Source organism: Grammomys surdaster, unplaced genomic scaffold (genome assembly GCF_004785775.1).
Source record: "Grammomys surdaster isolate TR1022 unplaced genomic scaffold, NIH_TR_1.0 126185, whole genome shotgun sequence".
Lineage (NCBI taxonomy): Eukaryota > Metazoa > Chordata > Mammalia > Rodentia > Muridae > Grammomys > Grammomys surdaster.
The window spans coordinates 3841148-3856616 of NW_021620991.1; the positions used below are offsets into that span (position 1 = coordinate 3841148).

The 15469-nt window shown below is 47.9% G+C and overlaps 1 protein-coding gene across 3 annotated transcripts in view; it reads left to right on the top strand.

The window, feature by feature from the left end:
- The window catches only part of Camta1 (calmodulin binding transcription activator 1), an 825029-nt gene that overhangs the window by 79000 nt on the left and 730560 nt on the right, over positions 1-15469 (top strand). For 2 of the 3 annotated variants that reach the window (XR_003710101.1, XR_003710103.1), the window contains 2 exons: positions 211-316; positions 10141-10628. The exons of the other annotated variant lie outside the window; for it this stretch is intronic. The gene's annotated coding sequence lies outside the window, so the exon portion shown is untranslated. Of the gene's footprint in view, positions 1-210; positions 317-10140; positions 10629-15469 lie in introns of those variants that run through there. 3 annotated transcript variants of the gene reach the window in all.

Genomic DNA, 15469 nt, shown 5'->3' on the forward strand with positions numbered 1-15469 from the left:
TCCCTCCCTCCCTCCCTCCCTCCCTCCCTCCCTCCCTCCCTCTCTCCCTTCCTCAGTCCTAACAGAAGATCACAGACATGGTGAGTAAGGACATCTGCAACAGACGCACGCTCAGGGCAGAGCTCCAGGACCTCCTCATCTCTCAGAGCCCAGCTACCAGGAGCGGCCTCATCTACTACCACACTGGGTTTTTGTTTTTGTTTTTTTAAGGTTCTTTTGTTTACCTATTTTGGACTTTGGAGACAAAAGAAAGAAGAGTAAAGGGGTAACGTCACTGCTCGCCTGGTTAGCTGCCCTTGCCCTTCGCTCTCCCTTGGTAAGCCCTGCAGCCAGCATACTGGGAGTCAAGTTGCTGAGCTGCCCAGTGTTTTTCTCAACTGCAGAAGTCGTCAGTGTCCTCTTAAGTCAAGGGAAATGACCTCACTGCTACCATTCGAGACTATGTATCAGTGTTCTTCCCAGTACTGTGGACACAATTTAGTCTTCAGACTTTCCCAGGAGGTAGGAGGCCTGCAAGAGTGTGCTGGCGTTCAGGTAGGTTTCCACACTCGCCAGGCTCATGGCCCTGGAGCTGCAGAGCTGTCCCTCGAGGGCCGCTTTTGCTGCTCCCTTGCACAAGACAGTTTTGCCATTTTGGCTGCAGGGCCTCAGCTGGGTTCACTCTCTTCCCTCCGATGTCAGAAGCATCAGTAGCAGAACTGCCCTGACTTAGTAAAGGCTTCTCTGGGAGCAGTGGGCTCCTTAGTTCTGGCTGTGTATCGAGAGTCCCTGGATAAATGTATACCCTTGCTCTGATCTTTTTCTAGCCGAGAACCACTGATCAGAAATCCTGGAAGTTTATTTTATAAAGAAAGAAAAAAGGCAGGTAAATGGTTTGCACACATGGAACTGTGTCTGTCTGGAATGCGTGAGCCAAAGCTGTTCCTTCCAGAGCAGATTATACTGCAATTAAAATGGGTCTCCCCATTGTTCAGCCAACACCAGCCAGTGCCTAAAGCCCCCGTCATTCACTGTTGTTCAACCAACACCAGCCAGTGCCTAAAGCCCCGTTGTCATTGCTCTGCCCAGCAGTCCTGAGTGAGAAGCCATCACAAAGCCAAGCTTTTGCTTACAGTCCAAGATCCCTCAGTAAAGGTCTCTGGTTTCATTTCTGTTGCTATGATATAAAACCAGAAAACTTACAGAGAGCAGCTTAGGGGGAGAAAAGGTTTATTTCAGCTCAAAACTTGCAGCTACATTCCAACACTGTGGGGAAGTCCCAGCGGAGCTTGAGCCAGCTAGTCACATCAGGTCCTCACTGGGGCTAAGAACAGCAAACACTCACCCTAGTGCTAGGCCGGAGCTCTGCACTTAGAGTCAGGGAATGAGCTGCCTGCTTGCAGGCTGGGTCTTTTCATATTAATTAGGTGTCAAGACAACCCTGACACGTACCCACAAGACAACCCGGTCTAGACAGTTCTTCATGGAGACCATCCTCCTAGGTGCTAGATTATATCAAACAATTAGAACTAAGCCCCACCAGGGCCATGCTTGTTTTCTCCTTCTGCCTCCTTTCCTTCCTTTCATGTCTTGTACATTTAGTTCTCCTTAGTCCTTTCTTCCTCTGTAGCTCTGCACCGCGCCCTCCTCCCCCAGTAAATCCCCGATGTTTCCAGTATATCTGTCATCACCACGTAATATGTTTATAAATCCTCCAGGGGACTCGGCACATAGAAGATGTTCCAGTGGACTTTTAAAAGTATGTTTTGGTGTCTGTTTTTTAAAAGAGTAGGTGCCACCCTCATTGGCCTGAAGATTGTTAGGCTGTGTTTGCGGTCATCTATCCTGATTTCGTTCATCTTGAGGACTTTGGTAATTTGCCACATGAGGTTTATTTAGTAGGCCAAGAAACACCATGCTTTAGGTCACCAGGCAGTGCCGATTAGGCACTAGGATAAGCTGGTGTTGTCTTGGAGTTTTCTTACCTTGGGCTTCCACATAGCTGCTATGTAAGCTTTTAAGCTGTAAGGGAGGTGATCACCCATGTTGAACCCCTTGGTTTTGGTGATGAGGAATGTGCTCCTTCCCACCCACTGCCTCCTCTGCTGCCACACCAGTTCTGTTAGGGTGGAACAGCAAACATGGCAGCACAGAAGCTTACCATTAACTGTCTGCCTCCAGCAGTGTTGGTAGAGTAGTCAGAGTAATTACTCTTCTGCTTTCCCTCCTTGAGAGCGAGCGACATAAGGCTAGGGTGATTCTGAGAGAAGCCGAGGCCTCAGTCTGGAGTGTGGTGGCTCCGTGTGAGTCCCTAGATCTGAGTATTTTGGCCTAGGTGCCACCTGGTGACCTTTGAGGCCCTCCTGATGGCCTTTGTCCTTGAGGCTGTGGGAAGTGCTCTATGTCATTCCCCACGAAGGCCTGCCTAAGCTGAAGGGCGTTGATAGAGAAGATGGTGTCAGACTTTGGGGGATGTCATGGAAACAGCAGCATCTTGTAGTTTTCTTCCCCAGTTACTGACTCCACCAGAAGATGGTGGCCATAGTCCTGTGGAGTGACGGACCCTTTACTTCCAGTCCTTTTCTTCCTCCTGTGCAGGTTCGGTTTCTTAATCCTTCATCTTTCTAGAGATGGTGCCAAGAGGAACAGGTGAGATTCTTGGCCCAAGTCTTGTCTCTGGGTCTCCCCTGCTGGGCTCTGGTTCCCCTTAGGCCTCTGGCACACGCTCCTGCACATAGTAGACACTCAGCGAATGCTAGCTCTTCATTTCTCATTAGTGCAGGTAATTAAGAGCAGGGGCTGATAGACTGCACGTATCTGTGCAGAGATATATCTGTAATTAAAGTTTTAATTAAAGAAATACCAGACCAGGCAGATGGTTCTTATCCCCGCATCCTGTAAACCTAAGAGCTATGTCGTCTCGATCCTGCAGACAAAGGCAAGAGCAGCAGCCTCCATGGTGGTGCCGAAGGGGAGAGGGAGTCTCACTAGCTGGCCGTAATCTAATTTTGGTAGCACTCTATGTGATGACACATCTGGGGGTAAGCATTGCAGTCTGATATGGAAAGACAATACATCAAAGGGACGTCCTGACCAAAGCTTTTAAGCCTCCAGTCAAGGGCATAACCGCAGCCCAGCTGGTAGATCACAGGGCATGTGGTTTTGTGCTGGTTACAAAAGCTGACAGAGTGTTATTTAGGATCGTCAGCTAAGTACAGTGTTAAAGTAGAGCAGCAGCATCCTGGTGCTTGAGGTGTTGCCGGTGTATGGCCGTGCAGAGTGGAGATGTGACTGACGCTGCCGGCCTCACAGCAGGCCTCTGCTCTGTCACGGTGACCTTAATGGTTAATCAAGTGCAGAATTTAAAACACACAACAACCACAAAGGCTAACAGAAAAGACCTCTTTAGATCTTGCTTCTATTCAGGACCTCTCAGTGACCTCCAGCCTCTCCCATGACCATTGCAGGAAGCCAGAGCAGTACAGGGAAATGAGCAGGTCCCTCGTGGGGTGCATGACCTCTCACTATGACCTCGTGGGCCTCTGCTGCTGAGTTTCATTTCCTCAGTCTGGCACCAGGGTTGAAGGCATCAGTGCAGGTGTGGCAGTTCTACACAACACTGCTCCACTAACGCCTTGTTTGCTGCCGCGCACACAGTCCTGAAGACTTTTGTTCCACAGAGTTAGCTCAGAGGTTAGAGGCCTCAGCCTACTTTTGCTGAGCACTGGGTCACTTCCCTCTGCCATCCCTTCTGTATGGCTTCCCCAGAAAGAGTGTATATTACCTATCCCATCTATCCCAGGATGGCAAAGCTTGGATCTGACTTAACCTATCAATGCCATCTGTAAACAACTGTCAGTTAGCCTGGGAGAAATACATGTGTGTAGGTGTGAGGCAGACTGGACCCAAGGGACCTGGGATGTCCTTTGAACAGAGTGTTTGTCTGAGGGCTAGTGGGAAATTCGTCTGCCTCTGCATGGGAGACTTCCGTGTTTGGTAAGCTGTTCTGTGGTGTTTGTTCAGATCATGGTAGTATCCAGAGAATGTCACATGAACTGTGTAGGGCAGTACCAGTGATTTCAGTCAGCTTTGTACATTTGCGAATTTGAACCTGGCAGACTGAACAACATTTTTTTTTTTAAAACTTTTGAGCACAGAGTTTAAGATTGTAGTAAACAGTCCAGTCTGTAAAGTTAAACTCTTGCTACTTGGAAAGTGGTACATGTGTCTTGCTTCAAGGTAGCAAAGACACTCATTTTTTAAAGGAGGGACAACATCTATAAAACTACCCAAAATGGTGTGCTTTCTGTTGAAGGCAGTGGATAAAATGTCACTTCTTGATCCAAGCTGATGTTAAATTCGCACCCATGCCCTACCTTAGCCTCCTGAGTGCTGGGATTGCAGGCATGAGCCAAGCCCCAAGCTGAGTAGCCTACTCTTTCTGGCCTAGATTGGGAGAGAGCTTTTGCATCCTCCTGACAACTCCAAAGCAATTAATGTCCAGCATGTATTCATTTGTTCTTTTCAACTGTTATCAGAAGTCTAGTCCAAGGCTGATTAGTGCCTGGAATAAAGCAGTTAAACAAGCCACACCTTCCCCCCCCCCCCAAGACCTTTGCTGGTTGGGGAAAAGCAACAAGACACAAAAACCAAGTATGAGTTTATGTGTATCAGCTCTCTCTGTATTAACTCACAGACACAGACACACACCCCAGCACACAGCGTGGTGTATCCCACTCTGTTCCCAGACCCGTAGATGAGGAAGCCAGGGCGCTGCAAAGCTAGCTTGTCCACCTCACCTTAGTAAGCACTGCTGTTGGCATTGCAGCCAAGGTATTCTGACTCCAGATTTTGTGTTAATGAAGCTGTCTGACCAGTTTATTTCTAATACTTAGTGGGAACAGGTTGATTGATGCACTGGGGTGAGCTTTGTCTCATGGCCCTGGGTCTGAGAGTGCTCTTGTCACACTGCCTCAGGTGTGACTTGAACATGTGCCTCCCATTGGTTGATGGGAAGGATGTGGCATAGTGAGTGATGTGGAGTGAGGGCATCCCAAGTAGGGGGAGCAGCCCAGAGCAGAGGCCCTGAGATGTGTGCAGATCTGGGAACAGTGAAAGGTGAGCAGGGCAGCTGCTGGTGTTGGGCAGGTAAGGACCGAGCACCACAGAGCCAGGTGGGTACCAGGAGTAGCATCCTGAGAAGTTTTCCGGGTCATAGGTAAAGCTTTTTTGAGACACAATCTCACCTATGTAGTCGAGGCTGACCTGCAACTTACTGTGTAGCCCCAGGCTGACCTTAAATGCTCCATTCTCTTACCACATCGACCTGAGTACTGGGATTACGGGTGTGTAGCACCATACCTGGGTAAGGCCTTTTGATTTTTGCTAAATGAGGAGAAACCATCCAATTTTGTTTTTAATAGAAGAAAAACAGGAAGAAGACCCTTTAAGGCCCAGGGAGATGGCTAAGTGGGTAAAGTACTTGCTGTACAAGCAAGAGGACCTGAATCTCACTGGGTTTTTTATATGACTTCAGGGAGGCGGTGGATAGGGCAGCTCCCCAGAGCACACTGGCCAGACGATGTAGCTGAGAAAGTGAACTCCAGGTTTAGTGAGAGATCTTGATGTCAGCCTCTAGCCACCACCTGCACACACATGAGTGACTGCATCCCCACAGGTGTACAAGTGAAACACACACACGCCCCAACTGTAGGGCCCAGTCTAGGGCAGGATCGCGTGCAGTAGCCTGCCACTCATTTTGCTACAGCCAACAAGCTCAGATGCCATTTACATTTTAACTAGGATGCGGAGCATGAGCGGTACTCTTCCACGTCACAGCTCAGGGTTAGTTGTAGTCCTGTCGGGGGAGAGCCCCGTTACCTCATGCATCTGTCTCAGCCACACACTGACCAGCAGGGCAGCTCTCACTCAGGAAGGGCTGTCAGACGCTGTGTCTGAGCTGTGTAGCCCAGCCCAGTGCACCATGTAGCTGTCTCAGGCCCTTTATAGTAAGCTCTGCTGCTCATTGACTTAAGGAGGCTGGAAGCAGGCAGCCCAGTGAGGGGAGACCTGAAGGTGGCTTCGACAGACACAGTCAGGAGTAACTGGGTATGAGGAGTCCGTCCGTCAGCGAGAGCTGATGCATGGGATTCTCACAGAGGTGTGATGTCAGCACTGAACACAGAGAAACTGGAAGCATGCAGTTCCTTGAACTGGGAGAACTGGGAATGGCAGGTGAGGAAGAGGGACAAGGAGAGTACCTGAGATGTGATTTGGACAAGTGAGCTTTAAAGCTGTCTGCTGCACGTGTTCGTTGCACAGTCATGTGTCTGTCCAACTCGCAGGGGAGGCCTAGAGTTAGAGGTTGGAGCAGCATTAGCATTACTGTACTGCCTGAAGTGGTGAGGCTGTAGAGTGGGAGTCCTACGCATGGACAGGTCTGAACATGGACCTCTGAGCTGCCAGTGTCAAGGAGAAGGAGGGAGATGAAGACACAAACAGAGAAGGTATACAAGAAGGCCTGAGAGACAGTATGGTCATTGTCAGATTCTGCTAGGGTTCAAGCAGGACACCACAGAGGAGTCACTGGTGGCAGTGGGGGTTATGGCTCGTTAAGAGCGGTAGGGAAAACTCCAGTGCCAGCAGCTTCAGCTGACAGTATGAGGGTAGAAAGTTGAGCATTAATTTTGAGGCTCTGGTTTCAGTAGCTAAGTGCAGGCCAGGCCAGGACTGGAGCAGGCATGAATTACCTGAGATGAGGCTGCTGTGAGCTGTGTTCCGTGCAGGAGCTTAGTGTCACAGCACACATGGCAATGACTATCTGGGGCCGGGCCGAGAGCCGGGAGAGGAAGGAGCAGGCAGCAGGCAGGAAGTGCCGGGGTTCCATGGTGCTCAGAGTGGAACTTGAAGCTAGAACCTTGGAGGGGTGATTGTGCTCATACACAGACCTCAGGCAGACTAGCCAATGTCAAGGGAGCTACTTTACAGTAGTCAGAACAAAGTGAGCTCCCACCCGGTACGTGTGATGTTTGGGGTGCGTCTGAACATCTGTGTGATCTGAGGGCTGGTCTTCCCCACTGAAATTCTGGGGCCAGAGAAGAATTTCTCATAGTAACACCAGAAACATAGGCCATAATTTCTGAAGGCTCTTCCTCACGTAGTGGCTTTCTGGTGCCCTCTGTCTGCTTTCATTCAGGCAAGGCCTTTCCTGGAGCGGCTAATAAAGGTGTTAAACCCTTGTGAGTGTTTCAGATAGTTCTCCCAGGGGGAGAGTAGCCTTCAGAGTCTTGTCTTTATTTCCATGTATCTTTAGATGCTGATCTTTATTTTGGCATAATCCTCAAATCCCTCAAATTCCGTTAGTAAGACTTAGCTCAACAGTCTTGAAGGTGCTTGAATCCCCGCAGAAGCAGCCTTAGAGCAGCTTCAGGGCATTCCTGTGTGGTGCAAACAGCAGTGTGCATACTTTCTTTGTACTTTCTTTGTCCTTTCTGGTCCTCTTGACAAGGCCCAGGTCAGCCTTCTGCCATGAAGCTTAACCACTGTACGGTTTATATCTGCATGTGCACAATTAGTGTATTTGTATATTTGTGTTGCTTTGACCCACATTGAGTCTTTGAAGATTAATAAAAATCGATTCAGTCTAGAAACTATTTTTTAGTCTTAAAAGCTGGAAAAAGGTGAGATAATCTGCAGGCCTGGCTGACTCTGTTGTCGCTTTTCATGCCAACAGTAATGCAGACTTAGTCTGAGCCCTGAGAGAAAACAGGGTGGGCCCTGAGTCTACCCCTCATCAACCCTAAGGATACCCAAGGCTCCCTTTTGTTTTTTTCTCTACAATATTAAGATTAAGAATTCCTGTCAAGTTCTTCTGAGCACAGTATTTGGGAAGAGCCCGTTCTGAGCCCTGTGTGTTGTGGTCTTTAGTAGCACCTGGTATGAAAAGAGTGAGGGACGCACGGGTCTGCAGCCTATCAGGGCCCAGGCTCCAGTGAGAGGGTCGGGGGAGGATGAGGGAGGGTATCAGGAGCCAGTTGGAAACAAGGTAGGAGATGGCACTGATGGCCGGCTTTACTGCAGCTTGTTTAGGTCCTCCTCACCACCACGATAGACTCATCTCTTCCTTCATGCGTAAATCTTGAAGAGGTGTAGACTTCAGTGGGCCCTGCAGAGGAAGGGCTGCCTTGTCTGTCACTTGTATGGAAGAGATCCAGATTGTCAGGGTTTGAGGCAGTGTTAGCACAATTACTTATGTGGCTTGTATGGAATTGTAGTCTTACTGAAAGCGAGGTCAGTGTGTCTAGACTGGGAACGTGAGTGACCCTCGCTCACTGTCTCTAATGTAGATCTGGTCTCCTAGAGTGCTTGAAAAGAAAGAAAGAAAACAAAGAAACTCAAGTACAACATTTCAACTTGTAACTTCATTTATTTTAAAAACTTGCTGGTATTTGTTCTTCCTTAGGCACCATGCCTGCCTGTTCCTTGTCTTCATCAGAGAGTCCACATACACACCTGACAACCAGACCCACTGCCCTGGCCCTGCACGCACACGCACATACACACAGACACACAGGCACACGCACACACCTCCCTTCTGTTCTGTCCTCTGTTTGCTGTGCCAGCCCAACCCTCCTCCTCCTCAGCCTTTGCAGGACAGCTGGGATCTCCTTCTCATAAGCCCTTTTCTCCAGCTCTGATTCCAGTTCACTGTTCCTGCAGGTGTGGCCCCCAGTATGAAGGTCCGTGCCACAGTGTATTGTCACAGTCTCTTTCATGCAGTGAGTTAGCTCTGGTGCTGGGCCTCCCTCTTCCTGTTTGCCTAGAGCCCAGCCTGGCTTCAGCATGTGTGGAGAGGAGGAATCAGGGTAGGGGTGGGAGAAAGGATGGCAGGGTGAGGTCCCTCAGGTAAGAGTAAACTTTACAGCTCTGGAGAAGAGAGGAATAAATGCTGGCTTGGTTTTTGCAGGTCTTAAGATTTTGGTAGCAGAAAGCAAATGTACAGAGAGCAGTGGGACAAGTCAGAAGCTGCTGTCTGACCCCAGAGATGTCACAGTGTGCACACCAGAGATGTCACAGTGTGCGCACGTGTGATTTATGTTGAACTCCTCACTTTACCCCGATAGCTCAAGTTGCTCATTTAGTTGACTAACACCTGGAGGAGCAGGTCATGAGGACATTGACCTGCAAAAGGCCTGTGGTGCACTGAACTTAGCCTGGTGCTGTGGGTCTTGGACTCCACTCAAGCCCTGGGCAACACAGTCCTGCATCCACTGTGCTGATGTGAGGGCTGAGAGGCAGCCAAGTGCCCTTCACTCATGTGTCTCATGACTCGGGAGCCTAGTGCTCCTCCTCCCTGCCTGCCGCTCAGTGCCGCCTGCTGCAGCTCCTGAACCAGGGAGGCAGAGGTCTCTGAGGCTTACTTTCTGCACTTTCGTGCTTTGGGGTGGATTCAGGGTCACAGTGGAACTCACTGGAAGCTTGTTAAGACCTTACATTGATTAGGAAGTGTCCTTCACTTAAGCCGTCAGCATCCTTTTGAAATACTGTATTTTTCTAACCTGGGGAACTGGCCTGTGGTGAGAGTTGAAGGTCATGGGAGTTAAGTCTTCCTTCTCAGTGCTGTGTGTCACAGACACTCTAGCCAGGTAGCCTCACAAAGCACTGTCTGCTCTGTCAGTATGTACTTAGATGCGGTAGTCTGAGTTAGAGAGCTGACTGTACTCAATGACTCCCCTGGGACGCCATGTCAGAAAAAAACAGAAAGTGTAGGAGTGTGCTGAACATGGAGAGTAAGTAAACAATTCTGTAAAATTAGTGTTCATTGAGCTTGGCCCTTGATATCTTTGAACTTTTCATTTTTAGTTTGATTCTTTAAAAGTTTTGTGGTCTCTCAGAGTTATAGTTTAATAAAAGTTATACTGTAACATTGTCAAAAAGACATTTATATAAGGCCCAATTTTGAATTATCTTAAGGAAATAGGTCATGTGTGGGGTAGAGACCCAGGTACATATACACACGCACGTGTGTTTAAAATATACTTTAGTTGGCCTTTATTCCCATGTCCTCTTCTTTCTCTGCCTCTGGAAGTGGGGCACATTTTCTTCAGTTAAACACAGAAATAGAAGCACAGTCTTGACCCATTTCACACCTGTTTATTTCAGGTTCTCACACACACTTGTTCATGGGCACAGCATGAAGAGAGACCCACAGAGCTGGAGCCGTGAGGGCTGCTGCCACATGGGAGCAGGCCGCCAGAGACTAGGGTGAGCTTGCCTTCCATCCTGCCAGCTCCAGAGCTGCTTCAGGACAGCTCTGTTAGTGAATTCATTGTACGTCAAACCCTGAGTTTATATGAACTGACTGAAACTAACAATGAACTAGATTCAAGTGACGTGTTCTTACTTCATCCAGACTGACTGTGAAAGTACAGCAGCTGCTTCTCCTGGGGGGCAGCTTGCACCACGGATGCCCTGTATCCCTGTTGCCCCCAGCAAACTTTCCTTTCCTTATTAACACAGCAGTGACCTGTTTATGTGCTGATTACTGCCTCCCAGAAGAATGGAAGCTCCTTGAGAGCAGGGCCTGTTGCTGTCTCTGTCTCCAGCACACAGGACAGCTCCTGTTACATCAATAAATGCTGTTCAGTGAACTGGTGGGCCACTAGTGTTGCGTCCTTTCTCAGTCTTTAACTTGCTGTTTATGTACTGTATGCCACTCAAGATGGTAACACACGTAGGAAGTCTTGTTTGCAGCTTGTTCAGGGAGATACAAGAAGCCAAAGTATCTAAGATGGTGGGATTATGAATTGCAGAGCCACTGTGTCGGTGTCCATGACGCCTGTGTAGCAGCAGGCAGACGGGAATATGAGTCACTTCACTGGCGTGGTGTCGAGTCCAGGAATATAGAGAAGCAGCAGAGACCCTGACTCGTCTCCTCAGGTAGCTGGTGATCCCAGTGACAGTTTCTGGTACACCCAGATGCTGTCTAGTGAGCAGGCTTTTCCCAGGGCAAGTGGAGCTGGAGGGAACAACATATTGGCTGTCATAGACTACACACACTTAGCTGCCTCAGGAGAATTTAGCACTTAGTGGACCCAGGACTGGCTTAGTCTATGGGGTAGGTGCGCTCTGTGATGTTCCTATGTTGCCCAGAGTACCCAGGGCCAGTTGTTGAGCAGGCATGTCCGTTTGTAGAGAATAACAACAAAAGTCCTGGCCCAGCAGCCTTTGCTACCTGTCTTTATCCTTTGTGTATTGGTGGAGGTCACAATACCAGTATTACTCCTACAAATCTTGAGTTTTTGTTTTGTAACAAAGACTAAGGAGCCAGTCTCCTGTGATGTGGGCTGTTGTCTCCAGGTGAGTCTCTAGTGCTGGCCTATGATGACAAGTCTGCAGAAGTCAAACATCTCTAGGGCAGTGTATTTCACCTGTCGGCCTTGTTCATCTCATTGTAAATTTTGCTTATTACACACAGAAGCAGTCAACTAAAACCACGACAAAGAGCCAATCAAACCCAAGTTTTCTTCACTTGGGAAGTGCCCAGTAGCTTCAATCAAACCAGACTCAGCCATTTTTAAGGAAAGCAAAGGCTAGACCTTTCTGTGTCCCACAGCAAGCCAAGAAGCTAAAGCTGTGGTAGTGTTGCCGTGTGCACCAGGCAGGTCACTGAGTGACTTTGAATGTGACCTTTCCCTCCAACTGAAGCAGAAGAAGTGTGGATTTTGAGCTGAGACTATAATTATAAGAAGTGGTTAACAAGGCGGAGCTCGCAGACCCCTCTCAGAATTGTGTGCGTGAGTAAATCCTGAAGGAGTACAGATGTAAGGATGAGCTAACTGCTTAGAACAGCAGCCCGGAACCCAGTGAGCACGACTGCATGCTCTTTACTCTTAGAGGGGTTGAAGTACAAACGAAATCGTGTTTCAGCTCCGCTTAATAAAGTGCACTATGATTTTGTTATAGTCAGCGTCTCTTTTCTGATTCATCACGGCTTCTCAAATTAAGAAACCAACTGTCTTTCTTGGTTAGTGCTCCTGGTGTATGCATGTGAAGGCTGCTGGGAGAGGTTCACCAGGTTACAGATCACACTGGCCAAAGATGGAAGAGAAGTCTTTTATGTCTGCTTTTATTTTGAAATACCTTTTCATCGCTCTAAAGATCTGATTGGCTTACTGTTACTTACATATCTACATATGCTTCGGCTTGTGCTCGCTCTCGCGCTCTCGCTCTCTCTCTCTCTCTTTCTCTCTCTGTCTCTGTGAGTGTGTGTGTATACACCTATAAGTTTTATGGAGTTCAGTGAAATGGATTGTTTTAAGTCACTGTTAAAGTTGCATACTTAGCACATCATCCATTTAAAATCTAGTTCTCGTTCAGTGTTCCTGTGGTTTAAATTACATATCATAAGCTTTTAAAGAGTGATTGCATGAGTTAGTGCCCTCTGCTGGTACACAGAGGGCATCAGACAGAGGAACTTTGACCCAGGAGCCTTTAAAGAGGAGCCACTTTACATGGAGATTATTTCTGTCAGCGTTTCCTTGTGATTTTGAAGGCCCCTTGGTTGCTGATTTACACCCACTCAAATTTTGTCTTTTTTCTTGTGTTTCCTGCCTGCCAGTCACTCCACTAAGCCTGGGCCGTGGGGTTGACTTAGCAACAGCTTCATTCAAGTTGAAAGTGGTGCTCTGAGTGAGGGACTTCTCAGATGGGCTTGTGTATGAGAATATGGTGGCATTTAGATTTCCCAGGGGAATCTATGGATTAATTTTAGATGCATTCCTTACCCTGCCTTTTCGAGAAGGGGCATTGCTGTCAGTTCCTGAATTAACAAAAAGTACTCCCTGCTAGCTTTGTATGATTTACAGGCACAGCTTGGCCCAGACTTGGTGGGTAGGTCTTGATGGCCTTGTTTGCCCCCGTGGTGTTCTCTGGAGCCAGCTTTCCCACTGAAGCCCCTGGCCAGATTGTATTACTCTGGATTTTGGCATCGGATAGAGCAGACACCAAGCTCTGTACAGTCTTAGGGCCTATGGAGGTGGCTCTGCCTTACATGGGTCATTGTGAAATAGGGAGGAAGCCGAGGCTGTATCTCAGACCCTGAAGAGAATGAAGCTAGAGATGAACTCAAGGGCCAGACAGATCAACCTTCCTGCATGCCTGCTAAAGACGTGTTCTTTCACTTACCAGCAAGCCCTGCCTTTGATACATAAAAGACAATGAAAAAGAAACAGCCTGATTTTGGGTTAGCTTCATAATGTAACAACAAAGTTACAAAGATGAGACTGAGTTTTCACATACTGGTAATCCCTTTGATCATGCTGGGTTTCCTTGAGGAGTGTTTTTATAATCAATGCACCCGGGTCAAATCGGGTTTAGGTGTCCACTTAGCATTTTGCTGAAGACTGAAATGTTTGCCTTCAGTACCCGAGTTTCCACTGCAGGTAGACCTGGCACTTGTCCCAGACCACCCTGTTTTGGCTTTGTCCCATGTCTCTGGCTATTTGATGTTAGAAACACTTTCTGCGATTTTCCAGCATCTTAATGTGTAAGTATTCTCCCTGTTTGTACCATTACTGATACATGCAGCCTAAGGACACAGGGGGTGGTCTGTGGCATCGTGTTTCAGCTCTGTATTTCTGTACTCTCTTAGCTGCTTCTCATACATTTAGATGGAAGACAATGTAGAAGTGTGTCTGCTTTCAAAATGAGTACATGATTCCCCAAATGTTTCTTTAGAAAGGTAAAGTCTCTCCGTTCAAAGTCGTTTAATACACATCTTAATCCAGTCTGCTAGCTAATGTTAGTACATTTATTGAAACACATGGAAACTCCTTGAGGTTCACGTACTTCAGTTTACGAAAGTGATATGCCAGACACTTGTCACCCGGCTTCTTCATGCTGAGGATGAGAAGGGAGAGCTTTGTTCCTTTTTCATGAGCCAGGTGAAGTAGGGAGATCAAGGGATTGACCTGGTGAAGGACCACACTGAGAAACAGACCCTGGCTGGTCCTTACCATTCTGCAAGCACCCCAGCCCCTCTAGCACACAGCTCCTGTAACATTCCCGTTTGAAAAGGCTGCTGTCCTCTATATTGATAAGACTCGTGGTGGCATCAGGCTGTTGATGAAAATAATTCTTTGATGCCCTGAAGGCAATTTCTTCTGGACCTTTATCAGCTGTTCTGGAGTTGACATTTTTAGGCCTGAAGAAACCAGGGCTCAGGCAGCACGGCCTCATCTGTAAGTGATGGCTTCATTGAACCATTGGCACCTTAATGGGCTCCAGGATAACTGGGGCTGTTTCTATGAGGCTTAGTGACTCTGCAATCTGGGTGCACGCTGTGCTGCAGATAAACCTTGGCAGCAGAGAGATGTGCAGCATTTTTTTTGTGAGTGCCACTGAGCTATTTGAGACAGTTGGTAAGAGTATGTTCTTGAGAAGAAAGCAGAGCGTCTTATAGAAACACCGGGGTGTGGATGGAGACAGCAGAGCACCTCTAGAGAACGTGTTTGCATGTATGACGGAGGCGGCCTTGTGTTAGATACATTAGAATACTCTACCCATTCCTGTCCTATGAGAATGACATGCTATTGTCGTGTGCCGTGCCCTTCTTTACTTTCGGTTGACGTCCATTTTTAAGAACAGCTCAGACGAGTCTCCTGTGCTGGTGCTCGTGGTAACGGCAACAACCACTCTGGTGAGTTTGGTAGGTGGCATCTGTTGCTTTTCTCTTCTGCTCTTTTGGGATTTGGCTCCACCCGCTTTCATAGCTGAGGACAGTCTTTAATTTCTGATTCCCCTGCCTTCACTTCCTGAGTGCCACCTTGTTTGTTTTCAGATAGTATCCTTGTACCCCTGGCTGTCCTGGAACTCACATGTAGACCAGACCTTAAATTCAGAGATCCTCCTGCCCCTGCCTCCAGAGTGCTGGAATTAAAGGTGTGGGCCACAAAGACCTCTTCAGTTGGTGGTAAAGGTGGCTCTACAGAGACGTACGGATTAAGGTAAGTTTCAATCCTCTGAAAGCCTAGTGGCCTCATTAAAGCTGAAAACCTGTCTGCATCGTGGTCTGTTGCAGTCTGGTACCCAAGGTTCAGGAAGCTGTCCAGAGTTGCTTTCTGGTAGCTGTCCTTACAATTTCTAGTGTCTGTTGTGCAGATCATAGTTGTTGGTTTGCTTACCCTCTTTATAAACATCGGACAGTCTGGCTGGAATGGGTAAACTTTGAACTCTGTAGTCCTGTCAACAGAGACAGTCTCAGGTTGGCAGAATCCAGGATGAAGATGTTTTTCCCAGGGGAGTTTTACATTACAGTGAGTTATTTTCCTCCTGAGCCCATGTGAATGGCCATAGTGCTTGACTACTTTTGCAGAATGAGCTTTCCTGTCTACCATTTGAGATACTTAACACTTCCCTTTCTCTTGTGTTGGACTCTGTAACCTACTTACCGATCCTAACTGGAAGAGTGATGACAATTTCAGTTTGTATA